This window comes from Leiobunum rupestre, chromosome 1, assembly GCF_980474605.1.
Source record: "Leiobunum rupestre chromosome 1, qqLeiRupe1.1.hap1, whole genome shotgun sequence".
Lineage (NCBI taxonomy): Eukaryota > Metazoa > Arthropoda > Arachnida > Opiliones > Sclerosomatidae > Leiobunum > Leiobunum rupestre.
This window is the reverse complement of record NC_143384.1, coordinates 91,366,013-91,385,277: the sequence shown is the minus strand read 5'-3', so window position 1 is coordinate 91,385,277 and position 19,265 is coordinate 91,366,013. Positions and strand designations below refer to the sequence as shown.

Below are 19,265 nucleotides of genomic sequence, written 5' to 3'. Positions count from 1 at the left end.
TGTTTGAAGACGCTACTTCGGATTACTATCGGGACCTTTATTCAGCGATCCTTGACCACTATGGGGGCGATTTGCAACTTGGCATTCAAGTCTTCCGATTAACTATTGACTCGCGTCGTGCTGCCGGTATTCCCGATCGGTACGTTTCAATGCTTCGCGCTTGGGATGATTATTCTCATCTCAACGGATGGATTTTTCCCCCACTCTCGGACTTTTTGGATGAACCACTCTTCTTGAATCCGCGATTGAGCTTGTCGCGATTCGGTCGTCTCGAATGTCAATACTTTTCTCGTGCTGGTTTCCGGACCATTCGTGATTTGTGTTACGAGTACGTTCCAGGTTTTTTACCACAGCAAGCGATCATCGATGCTACCGAGGATTCGATAATCAGAATGTCGCAGTCCAAAACGATGGACCTCTATAAAAAACTTATCGCTGCTATTCCTCCTGCCTGGGCAACCAAGATTGCGCGGGGTGTGATGAAACCGCGTCGTTGTAAATGCCAATGGTGAAATGATCAAATTCGCTCTTTCGGTCAAGTTTATTTACGATACTTTCGCGACCGGTTTATCTACTGAGTCCAGCGGCGAGGAGCGTTGGCGTCGCTTTTTCGGTGGCCCTATCTGCCGTGTTTGTTGGAAATTCGTCCGTTCCAACTTTTTGGGCCCTTCCCTTTCTGCCACGAATCTTCGACTGATCCATCAGGGATTTCCAGTAAAATCACGTTTAGTGCACGGTCTCGTGGTCCCGGACTCTCGATGTCCCTTTTGTCAAACCGGCTCCGAAACTGTAGAACATCTTTTCGTGGAGTGTCCCGTGGTGTCGCAATGGTGGACTTGGTTGTTCTGTGCCGTCTTGGACCTAGCATAGCTGCCTTCCAAGCAGTTCTTCACCGGTTCGATTCCCGGCCATCGCACGCGTTTCCTTTTTTCGTTAAATTTAATTCAAGTGAATCGCTATAAATCATTATATTTCTCACGTAGCTCCACATCGCGATGGTAGTATAGTAGTGAGCATAGCTGCCTTCCAAGCAGTTGAACCGGGTTCGATTCCCGGCCATCGCACGCGTTTCCTTTTTCGTTAAATTTAATTAAGTTGAATCGCTATAAATCATTATATTTATCTCGAAGGTCCACATCACGATGGTGGTATAGTGGTGAGCATAGCTGCTTTCCAAGGTCGCTGCTAGGTTTGGTAGTGAACGGTTCGTCTTTTTTCGCTCCGTTTTCGCTAAGCCTGTTTGCCGCCTTTAAGTTGTTATTTTAGTTCAAGTTTTTTTTTCTTCTCTGTTAAAACCTTTTTTATCTAGTTTCGGTTTCTTGCGGGTGATTTCCCTCCTGGGTCTTCTGATCCAGGATGGATATTATTAAACGGTCGGTTTTTGTGGATTTTGAAGGAAACTTACCGAAGTTTGACGATGTTGCGGAGGCGGTGAAAATTCAATATTGTTTGGATGCGGTGAAATCTGTTGTTCCGTCCACGGGCGGCTACATTTTGGTATTTTCGTCTGAAACTTTGATTAATGATGCGATTGACACTGGGTTGGAGGTAGACAGCATTACTTATGCCATTTCGAGCGTCACCAAAAAAACTGTTACGGCAAATTTTTTCGGCCTTCTGGATTATGTTACTGATGAGGCGTTGCTGGCGAAGTTGACGATGATGGGCTGCGAAGTCAGAGGTACGATTTCGTGGCGGGAAAAAGCCGGGTTCTATTGTGGTATCCGATCAGTCCGTTTGACGCTCCCGGAAGGTAAATCAGCGTTACCTTACAGTCTTCGAGTTCCGGATGTCTTAAATAGAGAAAATTCTTACCGTGTCACTCATGAATCGCAAGTTAAAGTCTGTAATATGTGTCTGGCATCCGATCATTTATATAAGGATTGCCCTCAATTTATTTGCCGTAAATGTAAAACACAAGGTCATGCTGTGCGTAATTGCCCTACTTGCAAACGCCCTGCAGTGGAGATGAAGGGACAGGAGCGTGGACAACCCCCTGTCATTGTCGCGGGGGGATCGATTGATCAATTCGCTGAGGGTCGTAAGGATGCCGTCGATGGTCCTGGTTCATTGGGTGCCGGAGACGAAGAAGTTCATATTGCCACTCCTAACGCAACGCCGATGTCTCAGGGAATGGGCGCCGACCAAGTGGGCCGCGTCAAACCGACTGGTGAAGCTCAAAGGGGTTCCAAGCACCGGATCTCATCTGGTGACACCGATTCAGCTACTAATCCGTCTACAGGTCCTCCGCACAAGATATTTCAGAAGTTGCCATCGGGTAAATGGACCCAAATTAATTTGAATCCAAATGCCGGTGAAAATTCTGACGATTAATGTAGGCGGTTTGCGCGATGTAGAGAAGATGCGAAAGTTGGTTTTGTGGGCGAAGCATTATGATGTGTTGTTGTTGCAAGAGACTCATTGGGAGGCGTGTCATGTAAGTACTTTTCGGACTTTTTTTTCGGGTGCGGTCTACGTGGACTTGAACTTGGACACCAAGTTTTGCGGTGTGGCAATTTGTATTTCGCGGTTACTTGATTTTAAAGAATGTAATTTGATAAGTTCTAACGAGGGCCGGTATATTTTTATTTCCGCTGAAATTGAAGGCGAGAAAGTTGATTTAGGTTCTGTTTATGCCCCAACCGATGCGGTCAATAGATCTATTTTTATGCAAAATTTAATTCCCATTGTTCGTGTGTTAAATCGTCCGCTATTGGGCGGTGATTTTAATGATATTGTTTCTCGAGTTTTTGATCGGCGGTCGCCTGACAAGATTACGGTGAGTGGAATGACGAATCTTCATCGCTGGGTCTCTTATCTCTCGTTGGTAGACATTTGGCGGTTGCAACATAAAAAAACATTCGATTATACGCGATCGGGGGTGGTTTTTGGTAACTTTGTGAGTTCTCGAATTGATTATTTTTACCTCTCCGAGGGGACAAAGTCCCCTAGGAGGGGTTATACAACGACCGTGTCTGTCTGTGGGTGGGTCTGTCTGTCTGTCAGGCCTGCGAACGCGTTCGCATTTTCGGTGCAAAGTGTAATCACTGCGTACGCAGTTTCTCGAGATCTCTGCGTTCGCAGTTGCTAGTAATTAGGGAACAAAGTCGAAAAACCGTGTTTGCAAAACACCGTGGGACGGTGAGCGTTAACGGATTAATTTGCAGTCGGGGTTGGTTTGGTGGTTTTTTTTTCGTCAACGCTCGCCGTCACGACAGGTTTAATTCAGTAGTTTGGATATTTCGCTATTGTAATGTTTATGTGTAGGGTGGTAATGTTGTGTTATTGTTATGACGTTTGTGGGTGTTGAGTTTGTGGTGTGTATGTACGGGTGGTAACTCTCCAACTCTTTCTTATTGACTTTTGGGACGGACCGAGTGCTGAGTGTAATGCTACCTCTCAACATCCAATGGCAGGGTTTCCACCAATTGTTCACGGTATTCGTCTTAGTATAAATTTGCGATCGCATCGGGCGGGTTTCGAACCCGAGACCGCCTGTTTGACAGGCGGACGTTCTACCACAGAACCACCGACACTTATTACGTTTCATTGAAAATTAGACCTTCAGCTTTATTAAAAGCGTATTTAATAGAGCATGAAATTTTGGTTTAATTGAAATAGAGCAAAATTTCGTGAAAGATTTAAATTATTGCATCGAAGAAATTCTAATTTAGCGATTTCTCATTTGATTAAAAACAAATGCGTCACCCAGGTTTCGAACCCGGGCCGTTCAGTTAGGCAGTCGAGCGCTCCACCACAGAACCAACGATAACTTCAAGCTATACTGCAAATAAGACACTCATTGTAAGCATAATAGTTAACAAAGTCTTGAATTTTTTTACGAATGAAATTGTGAAGGCCTAATGTGGTTTTTTTACGAAAAAATTATAAAGACTTAATCTTGTTTAATATAATAAGTTGCTTTATTTCAATTTGATACTTTTGTTTAGTGTTTTTTTAATGAATGGAGTTAAAGATTTTTTTCTTCTATTATTTGACGTTTTATTTTTGCGGTTGTATATTTGTTTTATCTTTTATTCTTTTAAAATTATTTACTTCTTCCGCAAAATGGTTCATTTTTTGGAGGAACCTTTTTACTTATTTTTTGTGTATTAATGTTTTGAGAACCTTTACGTTTGGGAAAGGATAATTTTTGACGGAACCTTCAAAGTGTATACGTCGCATTTTCAAAAAATTTAATGGTCAAATCTTGTTTTAGCGCAGTCAGCAGATAAGATAAAGGGTAGAACCCGTTAGTTTTTTGTAATTTATTTAGTTTTTTCAGTCGTATATTCTTATCTATTAGGTTTAGCGTATTGGTTTTCAAGCTTAATAATTCATTTATTAACAAATCGAGTTGGTCTGGTTTTCAACTCGGTCGTAATTTATTTTAAACGTTTTCTCGGCTGATTAAGATGTTTAATGCAGTTCATCAATTGGGTTCGTTTGTGTTTATTTATAAAGAACCCTAACTATTCCCTCTACGGTCATTTATTGATATACGTTTAGTCAAGTGGCTTTCTGTGCTTTGTGAATGGTAAGTTTTTCGCTTTTTGTTAATAAGTTTTTTGGTGGTGTGGATATTTGGATATCTACGATTCCTAATGCAGTCATTGATATCCTGGGTGTGCGAGTCATTATATGATATTGGAAATTGGACGGTTTTGGTCTTTTTCATGCGGTATGTGTCACAACGTCAACAGGATGGTTCCGACAGTCTACGAGTCGTCCACTACCAGATATCTACGGTATCTTGATCGGGCGAACGTTGAAATAAAATGAGCGTTAACTATGCGGCAAGTATTTCGTAAGCGACAAAAATACAAATACCCTCTGTAGATATTTCTTTCATTAAAATTGGCTTCGTATTATATTTAACTGCTAAACATGTACCGTAAATAGGGTTAAAGTCAATTGTGCGTTGTTTTAGTACGTCTAACTCACTGTTGTAACTACTTAATTTATAATATTCTGAATAAATTAATCTCGGTTGTTTCGTCTCAATTATTTTAATTCAAATTAAAATTTTATACCGGGCGGGATTGAACCGGGATTACGTTATTAGTAAATAACTCTGAATTGGGGAGATATAACTTTGAGGGTCATCTCGAGAAATTAATACCGCTAGTTGTATTTTAATTTTGATTGTGTTGAGCTTTTGGGCGGTATTGTTGGCTTTAATTATCATTTTTTCGTGTGAAGTGGTTTAAAGAAGGTTTTTTGTGTTGTTATATCATAATCGATAAAAATACAAAAACCCTCTGTAGATATTTATTTTATTAAAGTTTGCTTCTTATTACATTTAACTTATAAAATTATTCTGAAAAAATTAATCTCGGTTGTTTCGTCTCAATTATTTTAATTCAAATTAAAATTTTATACCGGGTGGAATTGAACCGGGATTACGTTATTAGTAAATAACTCTGAATTGGGGAGATATAACTTTGAGGGTTATCTCGAGAAATTAATACCACTAGGGACAATGCTTCCGAGGAAAGGTATATTTTGGCTTGCCAACTTGTTTTGCTTTACATTCAGAAGTATATAATATTTCAAAGTGTATGCATGTTTTTTGTAGTTTCTCTGACCATAAGGGTGTCTCTCTGATTTTTGAACCTAGTGGTATTCTTAGGGGGCCCGGAACTTGGAGTTTTAATTCTACTTTTTTAGAAGACGCACTTTTTTGCACGGCCATCGAGCGGACAGTTAAAAATAGTTATTCTTGGCCTTGTTATTTAACCGATATCTTTGAGTGGTATGATGCTTTAAAAGTTAAAATACGGGAGTACTGCATTTTTTACGGGCGTCACAAAGCGTTGATGAAGCGGGCTGTATGGGCGGACCTAGAAAATAGGCTTCGAGACCTACAAGATTCGCCATTAAAAACAGATACGAATTTAGACGAAATAGCTGCGGTAACGAGTAAATTACGAGATATGGAAGAGAACGATTTGCAGGGTGCATTAGTTCGTTCGAGGTTGGAGTGGAGAGATTTGGGGGAACGCCCCACTCAGTATTTTTTGCGGCTGGAGAAATTTCGTCAGCGTCAACGTCAAATGACTTCTCTGACTCTCCCTTCGGGGGCGATTATCAAAGATCCTGCGTTAATAAGGGAGGAAGTGTTCCGTTTATATTCGGAGTTGTATACACGAGGCGTTACGTCTCAAGCCGCTACTGACAATTTGAAGAATTTAATCTCAGGGAGGCTTACTGAAGGTGACCGCGATTCCTGCGAAGCCGTCGTGACCTGGAGCGACATTTACACGGAGTTAACTAATTTGGCCGGAGGGAAGGCCCCCGGTAGAGATGGCTTTACCAATGAGTTCCTGCGTTTCTTTATCCCTCTAATTAAAGATGACTTTATGCGCTTGGTTGCCGAATGCGAAGCCCGTGGCCTTTTGCCGAATAGCATGCGAGAAGGGATGGTGGTTTTGTTGCCTAAATCGAGGGATTTGACTCTTCTGAAAAATTGGAGGCCAATTACCCTATTGAATGGCGATAGGAAACTCCTTGCTAAGGTTTTTACTCGCCGTTTTTCGCCGCTTTTACCTTTAATTACGTCACCGTGTCAAACTGGTGGCATTCGTGGGCATACCATTTCCGATACTCCCCGTTTTCTGTCTGATGTCATGGAGTTTTTAAAAATGGAAAATAGGCCAGGGATTTTTCTTCAACTCGATTTGTTAAAAGCGTTCGATCGGGTGGAATGGCCGTATCTATTTGCAATCTTAGAAGCCTTTGGTTTCGGCGCACGCTTCCGCGGATTCAGATGTTTTTAATTGGCGCCAAGACAGCTATTAAGCTTCATGGTTATGTTACCGATTCTTTTGTCATTAGCCGCTCGGTTCGTCAAGGGTGTCCGCTCAGTCCTTTGCTGTACGTTTTATCATCTGAACCTTTTTGCGCCTTACTCGAAACGGACAAACGTATATGTTGGATAATGCTCCCGGACTTAACACCGTCCCCTGTGGTGTTTCAACATATTGATGACACTTCCATTCTCGTCACTGGGCCTAGGGATGTTACTTACCTTTTGGAGGATATTGAACTTTATTGCCAGTCTTCGGGAGCTGCCATCAATCTTGCAAAAAGTTCTGGTTGTTGGCTCGGCTCCTTGCGATTTCACGCGGACCAGACTGTGGCTGGCCTTGTTATTAGCGCCCGTTCAATAGAAGTATTGGGCGTGACCTTGGGCTATGACCATGACGTCGTTGCCACGATGAACTGGGAGGGCCGGTATGAAAAATTTAAAAATGTCCTACACGTTTGGAAGGGTCGTAGTCTGACCATTTTTGGGAAAGTCATTATCATTAACGTGTTAGGAGCGTCGATATTGTGGCATATTCTGGATGTTTTTGATTTACCGGACCGCTGGTTCTCTGTTTTTAAGCGGCTCATGTTGGATTTTATTTGGAAGGATCGCCCACATTCTATATCGTACGAAACCTTAACTCGCCATAAGAGTCAAGGCGGGTTTGGATTAATCAATCTTCGGATCAAACAGAAGGTACTTCGTCTGAAGGAATGTTTGCAGCTCGCTACCGGGTCCAAGCCTTCGCATGTCGCATGCGTTGCGTCTCGGTTCTTTGACGAATATGGCGGCGGACTTCGCCAGGGTCTCTCAATGCTACGGATTAGAATTGAACGTCGTCTGCTTTGCGCTATCCCGAAACGCCATGGATCAATGTTATTGGCTTGGAAAGAGTTCTTGGCTCTCACGCGATGGACCTTGGTTCCTTTGACCAACCCTATTATGGAGCCCCTATTTTATAACTCAAATCTTTTAATCACGAACATTTCTTTGGCTGAGCGGCGTCTTCTTGCTTCTTGTGGCGTGGTCTACCTGAAAGATATTTGCTACGAGGTCATCCTGGGGTTTCTTCCGGATGAAGCCTTTTTGGAATTGACCGCAGATTCCGGAATCGGTCGCCGTCGGTTGTTGCAAATTTTTCAAAGGATCAAAGATTCTCTCCCTCCCGCGGTGCATCGAATGATACATAGTAAAGAGGTCTACGAGCTTGAGACACGGCCAACGTTCGCTCTGGTCGAGGACACAGGGATCTCTGTGGAATTGGACAAAATTACATCTACGTCAATTTCCAAAACTTTCAATGCCGTAACCCCGATTCCGGAATCGAATGGTGAAGAACGTTGGCGGGCTTACTTCGGGGGCCCTTTACAGAAGTTCCGGGTTCCATCACTTGTCAATTCTACGTTGGGTCCCCGATTGTCAAGTATGAATCTCCGAGTGTATCATATGGGGTTCATGGTCAAGCAGCGGCTATTTCGCGCCGGCATAACAGACGATGATCAGTGCCCGCTATGTGGCCTTGAAAAGGAGTCAGTTTCGCATTTATTTTTGGAATGTCAAGATACGCACGAATGGCTCGATTGGTTATTTTCTTCAGTGTTGTCGCTGTACACGCTGTTTGGTGAAAAGGACATGTGGACGCGTTATATCGTCTTTGGACTCAAGCCTAAAACTGCGGACTCTACAGAGCATTGAGAGGTCGCTTCCATATTAACTGCTATTGCCAAAGAAGCCATTTGGAGTAATCGTTGTTTGTACAATTTGGGGCAGATAACCAATAAGCGTACGCTTTTTTCCCGTTTTCGTGCTCTCATAAAAACTGAGGCTCGGTACCGCGTGCAATGGCTACTCCTTCATAAGCCGGGTTGTACGGCCGCAATAGATATTTTTCGTAACATATGAGGGGTCAATAATCTTGGAGATATCCTTATGGTCATTAATATTTAAAGTACTTTATTGAAATGTGTATTTTGTTGTATTTGCAGTAGTTATTATTTTCTATAACTGAGGATTTTTTATCAATGATATTTTGCTTATTTATTTTTCATGTTGTTTCTAACTTCAATTGTGTAATGCTTTTAATAACACTGCTTCACATATATATAACATTGCTGTATGTACGTAGGTTTAAATTGTTAAATTTGTTTTAAATATTAACACTGTGCAATAATGCATGTAACAAAATAAAAATTTTAAATAAAAAAAAAAATAGCTGCTTTCCAAGCAGTTGACCCGGGTTCGATTCCCGGCTATCACACGCGTTTCCTTTTTCGTTAATGTTAATTCAGTTGAATCGCTATAAATCATTATATTTCTCACGAAGCTCCACATCGCGATGGTGGTATAGTGGTGAGCATAGCTGCCTTCCAAGCAGTTTTTCACAGGTTCGATTCCCGGCCATCGCACGCGTTTCCTTTTTTCGTTAAATTTAATTCAAGTGAATCGATATAAATCATTATATTTCTCACGTAGCTCCACATCGTGATGGTGGTATAGTGGTGAGCATAGCTGCCTTCCAAGTAGTTGACCCGGGTTCGAATCCCGGCCATCGCACGCGTTTCCTTTTTTCCTTAAATTTAATTGAAGTGAATCGCTATAAATTGTTATATTTCTCAGGCGGTTCCACATCGCGATAGTAGTATAGTAGTGAGCATAGCTGCCTTACAAGCAGTTTTTCACGGGTTCGATTCCCGGCCATCGCACGCGTTTCCTTTTTTCGTTAAATTTAATTCAAGTGAATCGCTATAAATCATTATATTTCTCACGAATATCCTCACCGCGATGGTGGTATAGTGGTGAGCATAGCTGCCTTCCAAGCAGGTGACCCGGGTTCGATTCCCGGCCATCGCACGCGTTTCCTTTTTTCCTTAAATTTAATTCAAGTGAATCGTTAAAAATCATTATATTTCTCACGAAGCTAAACATCGCGATGGTGGTATAGTGGTGAGCATAGCTGCCTTCCAAGCAGTTGATCCGGGTTCGATTCCCGGCCATCGCACGCGTATCCTTTTTTCGTTAAATTTAATTCAAGTGAATCGCTATAAATCATTATATTTCTCACGAAGCTCCACATCGCGATGGTGGTATAGTGGTGAGCATAGCTGCCTTCCAAGCAGTTTCCACGGGTTCGATTCCCGGCCATCGCACGCGTATCCTTTTTTCGTTAAATTTAATTCAAGTGAATCGCTATAAAACATTATATTTCTCACGTAGCTCCACATCGCGATGGTGGTATAGTGGTGAGCATAGCTGCCTTCCAAGCAGTTGACCCGGGTTCGATTCCCGGCCATCGCACGCGTTTCATTTTTCGTTAAATTTAATTCAAGTGAATCGCTATGAATCATTATATTTCTCACGAAGCTCTACATCGCGATGGTGGTATGGTGGTGAGCATAGCTGCCTTCCAAGCAGTTGACCCGGGTTCGATTCCCGCCCATCGCACGCGTTTCCTTTTTTCGTTAAATTTAATTCAAGTGAATCGCTATAAATCATTATATTTCTCACGAATCTCCTCATCGCGATGGTGGTATAGTGGTGAGCATAGCTGCCTTCCAAGCAATTGACCCGGGTTCGATTCCCGGCCATCGCACGCGTTTCCTTTTTCGTTAATGTTAATTCAGTTGAATCGCTATAAATCATTATATTTCTCACGAAGCTCCACATCGCGATGGTAGTATAGTGGTGAGCATAGCTGCCTTCCAAGCAGTTGATCCGGGTTCGATTCCCGGCCATCACCCGCGTATCCTTTTTTCGTTAAATTTAATTCAAGTGAATCGTTATAAATCATTATATTTCTCAGGTATATCCACATCGCGATAGTAGTATAGTAGTGAGCATAGCTGCCTTCCAAGCAGTTGACCCGGGTTCGATTCCCGGCCATCGCACGCGTATCCTTTTTTCGTTAAATTTAATTCAAGTGAATCGCTATAAAACATTATATTTCTCACGTAGCTCCACATCGCGATGGTGGTATAGTGGTGAGCATAGCTGCCTTCCAAGCAATTGACCCGGGTTCGATTCCCGGCCATCGCACGCGTTTCCTTTTTCGTTAATGTTAATTCAGTTGAATCGCTATAAATCATTATATTTCTCACGAAGCTCCACATCGCGATGGTAGTATAGTGGTGAGCATAGCTGCCTTCCAAGCAGTTGACCCGGGTTCGATTCCCGCCCATCGCACGCGTTTCCTTTTTTCGTTAAATTTAATTCAAGTGAATCGCTATAAATCATTATATTTCTCACGAATCTCCTCATCGCGATGGTGGTATAGTGGTGAGCATAGCTGCCTTCCAAGCAATTGACCCGGGTTCGATTCCCGGCCATCGCACGCGTTTCCTTTTTCGTTAATGTTAATTCAGTTGAATCGCTATAAATCATTATATTTCTCACGAAGCTCCACATCGCGATGGTAGTATAGTGGTGAGCATAGCTGCCTTCCAAGCAGTTGACCCGGGTTCGATTCCCGGCCATCGCACGCGTTTCCTTTTTTCGTTAAATTTAATTCAAGTGAATCGCTATAAATCATTATATTTCTCACGAAGCTCCACATCGCGATGGTGGTATAGTGGTGAGCATAGCTGCCTTCCAAGCAGTTGGCCCGGGTTCGATTCCCGGCCATCGCACGCGTTTCCTTTTTTCCTTAAATTTAATTGAAGTGAATCGCTATAAATTGTTATATTTCTCAGGCATCTCCACATCGTGATGGTGGTATAGTGGTGAGCATAGCTGCCTTCCAAGCAATTGACCCGGGTTCGATTCCCGTCCATCGCACGCGTTTCCTTTTTCGTTAATGTTAATTCAGTTGAATCGCTATAAATCATTATATTTCTCACGAAGCTCCACATCGCGATGGTAGTATAGTGGTGAGCATAGCTGCCTTCCAAGCAGTTGATCCGGGTTCGATTCCCGGCCATCACCCGCGTATCCTTTTTTCGTTAAATTTAATTCAAGTGAATCGTTATAAATCATTATATTTCTCAGGTATCTCCACATCGCGATAGTAGTATAGTAGTGAGCATAGCTGAAGATTCGCGTTTGGTTTTTTGGAGAGTGCGGTTCGTTTTTCTTTGCTCTCCTCGTCTTCTCGCTAAGCCTTAGTTTCGGTTCTTTTTCTAACATTTTGTTTGCTTAATTTAAAATTTACTAATTCGCGCAGTTTATTTTTCGTTTTTCGTGCCCTCCTGGGTTTTCTTCTGAATTCCAGGATGGATGTTTTAAAACGTTCCATTTTTGTGGAATGCGTCGTGAAATTAGTTTCGAAGCAAGAAATATTGACGGCATGTATTTTGGATTACGGGCCTAATACGGTCTCGTCGGTTGTTGCTACGGAGGGTGGCTATTACGTCACCTTCTTACGCGAGGAAGAAGCGGAATTGTGTCTTGATGCTGGGATCGAAGTAGGAGAGACGCGTTTTGCTGTGTCTGGGATAGCGAGGAAAACAGTTATTGTCCATATCTATGGTTTACCTGAGTTTGTGAGTGACGAAGCGGTGAAGGCGAAATTGGAAAGCTTACAATGTGAGTTGCGTGGCGAAATTATCTGGACTAAAAATGACGCCGGAATTTATTTTGGAATTCGTTCGGTCAAGGTTCGCCTTGCCGAATGTGTCAGTTCGTTACCGTTCGGTCTAAAGATCAAAGACGTTTTAGGTCGGGAGACTTTTTATCAGGTTCGTCACTCCTCTCAGAGTAAAGTTTGTAATGGGTGTCTCTCTTCGAGCCACCTGTATAAAGACTGTCCCTCTTTTATCTGTTTTCGTTGTAAGAAGCAAGGTCATGTGGCTCGGTCCTGTCCAACTCGCGCTGAAGTTGTTGAATCCAAGGATCCGGTCGCTGATAGGATGGTCGAAGAACAGGATGCGGGCCTGATTCCTGATCAGGTTCTTTTAGCCAAAGAGTCCTCTCAAGGCATGGTTGCCCAGGGGGGCGACAATGTTGATCGGCCGAAATTTCCCAAGCACGTTACGAAGGACGTTGGTAAGAGAATTTTGACTTCGACGAGTGGCTCGGATGTTGATAAACGCCAGCCTCCTCCTAAGAAGACGAACGTCTACTCTACGGATTCTCATGCCATCGCACCTGCCAAGTTGCCTTCTTCGTCCCTGCCAACCGTTGTTACGCCTGTCCCCGGTTCCTTTAATGCCATTAAAAATCGTCTCTCTTAACGTTAATGGTCTTCGGAATGTTAATAAGATGTCGGAAGTGCTTATTTTTATGGACGCGTATGATGTGGTTTTTTTACAAGAGACACACTGGACGAATGAACATGTGAGTACTTTTCGGAAAATTTTTCGCGGCCGCGTTTTTTGGGATAATGACCCTACTACTACTTTTTGCGGCGTAGCGACCTGCTTTCGGGCTGGGCTGGATATTGTTCCTTCGCGAGTTTTTCGAAGCGACTGCGGCCGATTTCTTTCCGTCTCCGCGGTTGTTGACGATGTTCCTATGGATTTCGCGAATATTTACGCTCCGAATGACGCGCCGTCGCGTTCTCTTTTTATGTCTTCGGCGAAGTTGTGGTGTTCGCTTTTACCTCGTCCGATTATAGCGGGGGATTTTAATGATATTTTAAACTCATCTCTTGATCGTCGCCCCGTTTCTAATCTTCGTTCCGTTGTTCCGCCTACGCGTTTTAAGCTTTGGCTTACCAGTCTTGATCTTTATGATCCCTGGAGGGCTTCTCACGCCGATCATTTTGATTATACTCGTTCCGGTTTCGTATTCGGGAACTTTGTCATGTCGCGGATTGACTATTTATTTATTCGCCCAACGGATGCGCATAATTGTTCGCGGAATCTAATCTTGAATGTTCCTTTTTCTGACCACAAGGCCGTGTCTTTCGTCTTTGATCCCAGTGGCGTCCAGCGCGGCCCTGGGGTCTGGGCGTTTAACTCTACGTTACTTCAAGAGGAGCGCTTCCGTACGGGCATCCAGCGTATTGTTGATCGGAGTCGCGACACCGTCGAGTACCGTGTAGATATTTTTCAATGGTACGAAAATCTTAAAGTTTGTATTAAGGATTACGCCATGTTTTACGGCAAAGCTCGCGCTCAGAAGTTGAGAAGTTCTCGCGCTGCTTTATTGGTTCGGATTTCTCACCTCGAGTCTCGCTACGTGTCCGATCTTACTTGTTTGCCGGAGTTGCTGGACGCTAAGCAGGCATTGGCGGATTTCGATTCTGAGGTGCTTCGTGGCCAGGTCGTACGCGCTAAGACGGATTTTAAAGAATTGGGTGAGCGGCCCACGCGCTATTTTCTGCGCCTGGAGACTCATCGTCAGAGTATCAAATCGATTGGTCGTTTAGTGTCTCCATCAGGAGAGGTCTTTCGCGACGGGCGTCTCATCCGTCAGCAAATTTTTGATTTCTATAATGCCCTTTATACTCAGGAGCCTATTTGCGAGGCCCAGAGTCGAAGTTTTAGCAATCGGGTCCGGGACCGGGTATCGAAAGCTGATCGTGACGCGGTTGAGTTGCCTGTCACCTGGGAGGAACTCGAGCGGTCCTTGGGGTCTATGAAGCCCAATAAGAGTCCGGGACTTGATGGTTTGACGGTGGAGTTTTGGCGGTTTTTTCTTCCGCTTATTAAGGATGACTTTCTTCGCTTAGCCCATATCGCCCGTGACCAGGGTCAAATTCCGCGCAGTATGAAAATAGGTCTTATTATCCTTTTGCCCAAGACTGGTGATTTAACTCTTTTAAAGAACTGGAGGCCTATAACGTTACTCAATACTGATTATAAAATTTTATCCAAAGTTTTTGCTCTCCGAGTAGCGTCGCTTTTGCCGAACATTACGTCAGCTACTCAAACGGGTGCGGTTCGTGGTCGGGACATTTCTACCTCCACGAGACTGTTGTCAGATGTCGCCGAGAACCTCCGCCTTCGTGAAGAGGGTGGCATTATGGTCCAGCTGGACCTTATGAAGGCTTTCGACCGGGTGGCATGGCCATATTTATTTGAGCTCTTAGCGGCCATGGGGTTTGGCCCGTTTTTCTGCAAGTGGATTCAAGCTTTTGTCGCGGGTTCCAGGGCCTGTGTCAAAGTCAATGGTCATTTGACTGATGTCTTTTCGTTAGGGCGGTCGGTTCGCCAAGGGTGCCCGCTTAGCCCTCTGCTATATGTTTTAGCCTCGGAACCTCTGTTTTCCGCGGTCACGTCGCACGAATCCATCCCGCCGGTACGGTTATCCGCGCATTCGGTTTTGCCGACTCTCTTTCAACATATGGATGACACCACGGTTGTAACCTCAACAGCGGCCGCGATTCCCGCGATCTGCGACGTTTTTGCGGATTTCGGTCAAGCCTCCGGAGCGAAATTGAACCCGTCAAAGTGCCACGCGAAATGGCTTGGTCTATATCATGGTCGGGACCCTATCGAGATCAGCGGCGTAACGCTTTCTAGTTCACCTTTGAAAATTCTCGGTATTTGGATAGACTACGATTCTGTGCATTCGGCTCGCCTTCAATGGGAGGAGCGCTATGGCAAGTTCTCTCGGGTCTTACGGTCTTGGAAAGGTCGTACTCTCTCGGTCGTTGGCAAAGTTTTGGTTGTCAATGTGCTCGCTGCATCTATGCTCTGGCATATTTTAAAAACAGTCGATATTTCGCCTTTTTGGCTTCGTCAATTTCGGGAAGCCATTTTGAACTTTATTTGGGGCAATGGCCCTCATCTGGTCGCCTATGAGAGTCTTGTTCGGCCAACGCTGATCGGAGGGTTCGGGCTAGTAGACATTTGTACCAAAGTTAAGGCGTTTCGCGTTCGCGAAGCTCTTACGTTGTTTGCAGAGACTACTCCGATTTTCGCTCGGGATCTTTCGTCGCAGATTCTTAATCTTTATGGCGGCGCCTTGCAATTGGGCCTACACGTTTTCCGGTTATCTATCACTTCTCGTTGCGCCGCCGGTCTTCCGTCTCGGTATGTTTCCATGCTGCTTGCTTGGAAGGATTTTCAGCACATTCATGGCTGGACCTTTCCCGCTCTCTCGAATTTTTTGGATGAACCGCTTTTTTTAAATCCGCGTCTGTCGTTGCCACATTTCGGTCGTCTCGAGCGTGGGCTTTTTTCGCAAGCGGGTTTTCGGACAGTACGCGATCTGTGTTACGAGTACGTCCCCGGGTTCTTGCCGCCACAGGCGTGTTTCGACGCTACAGCCGATTCATCGCTCGTTTTGCCTCGGTCTCGGGTCTTGCGACTCTACCAAGAACTTATTGATGCAGTTCCTCCGATTTGGTCCATGAGCATTCAACAAGGGGGGCGTCAATTGCGTCGCCCTCCGGTCGCGCACGAGGTCGGTTTATCGGTTATTGACGTGTCGGGCGAAAAGGTGTCTCTCGCTATCGCAGTGAGGCCCATTTACGCTGCGTTCGCGGAATCATCGTCTATCGAGTCGAGTGGAGAAGAACGCTGGCGTCGCTTTTTCGGTGGCCCTCTTCAACGGATTCGCTGGAAATTCGTGCGATCCAATTTTTTGGGTCCTTCGCTCTCTGCCATAAATTTACGCCTCATTCATCATGGTTTCTCGGTGAAGTCGCGTTTGGTGCACGCTCTAGTGGTACCGGATGATACGTGCATATATTGTCGGATAGACTCAGAGACGGTAGAACATCTCTTCGTAACGTGCCCCGTGGTTTCTCAATTATGGACTTGGCTATTCTGTGATATTTTGGAACTTAATCGTGATTTATATGGCGTTTCTTCGTATACGCGAAATTCTTTCCTTATTTTTGGTTTAATTCATAAAGACTTGCATAACTCTAAAATGTTTTGGACAGTGGTCCAGTTCCTTTGTGCTGTAATGAAAAGAGAAATTTGGTTATACCGGTGTTATTGTTCTTTTAATGATATTCAATTTAATCACTTTTTGTGTCAAAAGAAATTCCATGCAGTTTTAAAACTAGAATGTCGTTATAAGCAACAGAAATTACATTTAGATTTACCGTCAGATTTAATTTTATACAACATGTTAAACAAAATATTTGAATAGAATGCTTGTTGATTGCTTGTCCTCAATTCTATTTTGTGTTTTATAACCTCCAATCTTTATGATTGTATTGTAATTTTAATACTGTGAATAAAGGGTTTTAAAAAAAAAAAAAAAAAAAGCATAGCTGCCTTCCAAGCAGTTTTTCACCGGTTCGATTCCCGGCCATCGCACGCGTTTCCTTTTTTCGTTAAATTTAATTCAAGTGAATCGCTATAAATCATTATATTTCTCACGAAGCTCCACATCGCGATGGTGGTATAGTGGTGAGCATAGCTGCCTTCCAAGCAGTTTCCACGGGTTCGATTCCCGGCCATCGCACGCGTATCCTTTTTTCGTTAAATTTAATTCAAGTGAATCGCTATAAAACATTATATTTCTCACGTAGCTCCACATCGCGATGGTGGTATAGTGGTGAGCATAGCTGCCTTCCAAGCAATTGACCCGGGTTCGATTCCCGGCCATCGCACGCGTTTCCTTTTTCGTTAATGTTAATTCAGTTGAATCGCTATAAATCATTATATTTCTCACGAAGCTCCACATCGCGATGGTAGTATAGTGGTGAGCATAGCTGCCTTCCAAGCAGTTGACCCGGGTTCGATTCCCGGCCATCGCACGCGTATCCTTTTTTCGTTAATGTTAATTCAGTTGAATCGCTATAAATCATTATATTTCTCACGAAGCTCCACATCGCGATGGTAGTATAGTGGTGAGCATAGCTGCCTTACAAGCAGATTTTCACGGGTTCGATTCCCGGCCATCACACGCGTTTCCTTTTTCGTTAATGTTAATTCAGTTGAATCGTTATAAATCATTATATTTCTCAAGCATCTCCACATAGCGATAGTAGTATAGTTTTGAGCATAGCTGCCTTCCAAGCAGTTTTTCACCGGTTCGATTCCCGGCCATCGCACGCGTTTCCTTTTTTCGTTAAATTTAATTCAAGTGAATCGCTATAAATCATTATATTTCTCACGAAGCTCCACATCGCGATGGTGGTATAGTGGTGAGCATAGCTGCCTTCCAAGCAGTTGACCCGGGTTCGATTCCCGGCCATCGCACGCGTATCCTTTTTTCGTTAAATTTAATTCAAGTGAATCGCTATGAATCATTATATTTCTCACGAAGCTCCACATCGCGATGGTGGTGTGGTGGTGAGCATAGCTGCCTTCCAAGCAGTTGACCCGGGTTCGATTACCGGCCATCGCACGCGTTTCCTTTTTCGTTAATGTTAATTCAGTTGATTCGCTATAAATCATTATATTTCTCACGAAGCTCCACATCGCGATGGTGGTATAGTGGTGAGCATAGCTGCCTTCCAAGCAGTTGACCCGGGTTCGATTCCCGGCCATCGCACGCGTATCCTTTTTTCGTTAAATTTAATTCAAGTGAATCGCTATGAATCATTATATTTCTCACGAAGCTCCACATCGCGATGGTGGTGTGGTGGTGAGCATAGCTGCCTTCCAAGCAGTTTTTAACGGGTTCGATTCCCGGCCATCGCACGCGTTTCCTTTTTTCGTTAAATTTAATTCAAGTGAATCGCTATAAATCATTATATTTATCACGAAGCTCCACATCGCGATGGTGGTATAGTGGTGAGCATAGCTGCCTTCCAAGCAGTTGACCCGGGTTCGATTCCCGGCCATCGCACGCGTATCCTTTTTTCGTTAAATTAAATTCAAGTGAATCGCTATAAATCATTATATTTCTCACGAAGCTCCACATCGCGATGGTGGTATAGTGGTGAGCATAGCTGCCCAGGTAGCTAAATTTCGTTGATAAACGGTTTTGCGAACGTTGAGAAATGGTTGATAAAGAAACGTTTTGATTGGTTGATAAATGTCCGGTAATAAACTGTTTTTCCACTAGTTGAGGAAACGTTGTTTTCATATATTTTTTAACCAATTATAAACGTTGAAATAAAATACGTTTTTATAACGCTATATATTGATTGTTTTCCAACTAAAAATTAACGTTAAAAACGTCTATGAAACGTTGTATATCTAACGTTCTTAAGACGATTAAATAACTGATCTAAACGAGAAAAAACCTTTAATAGTCGCTTCAATTAAAATGTTTATTTTCAGTGATCACAAGCGCGTGCTTTATACAATCTTTAAGAATAAAAATAGCTTGTGCGTTTTAGCGCGAGCTCTGAGAAATTAAAAAAAACGGGCTCCTAACTTTAAACCTAAGATTTAATAGCACGTCATCACTGAAGAGGAGATTATATAAAACCGTATATCAAGTAATTTCAAATTTTTAACACGTTTACTTAATAGCTTTAATACACGTTCAAAAAGAGTTTAACGTGCTCCAATAAATAGCGGCAGACCAAACAGCAGGAAAAAAAGAATGATTAAATGTTTATTACCTAGTAATTGTAAATAAAATTACTCAAAAAACCTTATGAAAATATTTATTTGAAGAAAATAGTTAATGCTTAAGACATATCACAATTACCTCTTGTAAA

At 43.3% G+C, this 19,265-nt stretch overlaps 9 non-coding genes across 9 annotated transcripts; all 9 read left to right on the top strand.

Annotated features, from left to right (window-relative positions):
* The first annotated feature begins 9,737 nt into the window (after positions 1-9,737).
* Positions 9,738-9,809, top strand: TRNAG-UCC (transfer RNA glycine (anticodon UCC)). Its single transcript has one exon. It is a non-coding gene; the product is annotated as a tRNA-Gly (tRNA).
* A 224-nt stretch (positions 9,810-10,033) lies between these two features.
* TRNAG-UCC (transfer RNA glycine (anticodon UCC)) lies at positions 10,034-10,105 on the top strand. Its single transcript has one exon. It is a non-coding gene; the product is annotated as a tRNA-Gly (tRNA).
* Positions 10,106-10,918: 813 nt separating this feature from the next.
* TRNAG-UCC (transfer RNA glycine (anticodon UCC)) lies at positions 10,919-10,990 on the top strand. The gene has a single exon. It is a non-coding gene; the product is annotated as a tRNA-Gly (tRNA).
* Positions 10,991-11,213: 223 nt separating this feature from the next.
* TRNAG-UCC (transfer RNA glycine (anticodon UCC)) lies at positions 11,214-11,285 on the top strand. Its single transcript has one exon. It is a non-coding gene; the product is annotated as a tRNA-Gly (tRNA).
* Positions 11,286-11,361: 76 nt separating this feature from the next.
* TRNAG-UCC (transfer RNA glycine (anticodon UCC)) lies at positions 11,362-11,433 on the top strand. The gene has a single exon. It is a non-coding gene; the product is annotated as a tRNA-Gly (tRNA).
* A 5,900-nt stretch (positions 11,434-17,333) lies between these two features.
* On the top strand, positions 17,334-17,405 carry TRNAG-UCC (transfer RNA glycine (anticodon UCC)). Its single transcript has one exon. It is a non-coding gene; the product is annotated as a tRNA-Gly (tRNA).
* A 373-nt stretch (positions 17,406-17,778) lies between these two features.
* Positions 17,779-17,850, top strand: TRNAG-UCC (transfer RNA glycine (anticodon UCC)). Its single transcript has one exon. It is a non-coding gene; the product is annotated as a tRNA-Gly (tRNA).
* A 223-nt stretch (positions 17,851-18,073) lies between these two features.
* TRNAG-UCC (transfer RNA glycine (anticodon UCC)) lies at positions 18,074-18,145 on the top strand. The gene has a single exon. It is a non-coding gene; the product is annotated as a tRNA-Gly (tRNA).
* Positions 18,146-18,370: 225 nt separating this feature from the next.
* On the top strand, positions 18,371-18,442 carry TRNAG-UCC (transfer RNA glycine (anticodon UCC)). Its single transcript has one exon. It is a non-coding gene; the product is annotated as a tRNA-Gly (tRNA).
* The last annotated feature ends 823 nt before the right edge of the window (positions 18,443-19,265 follow it).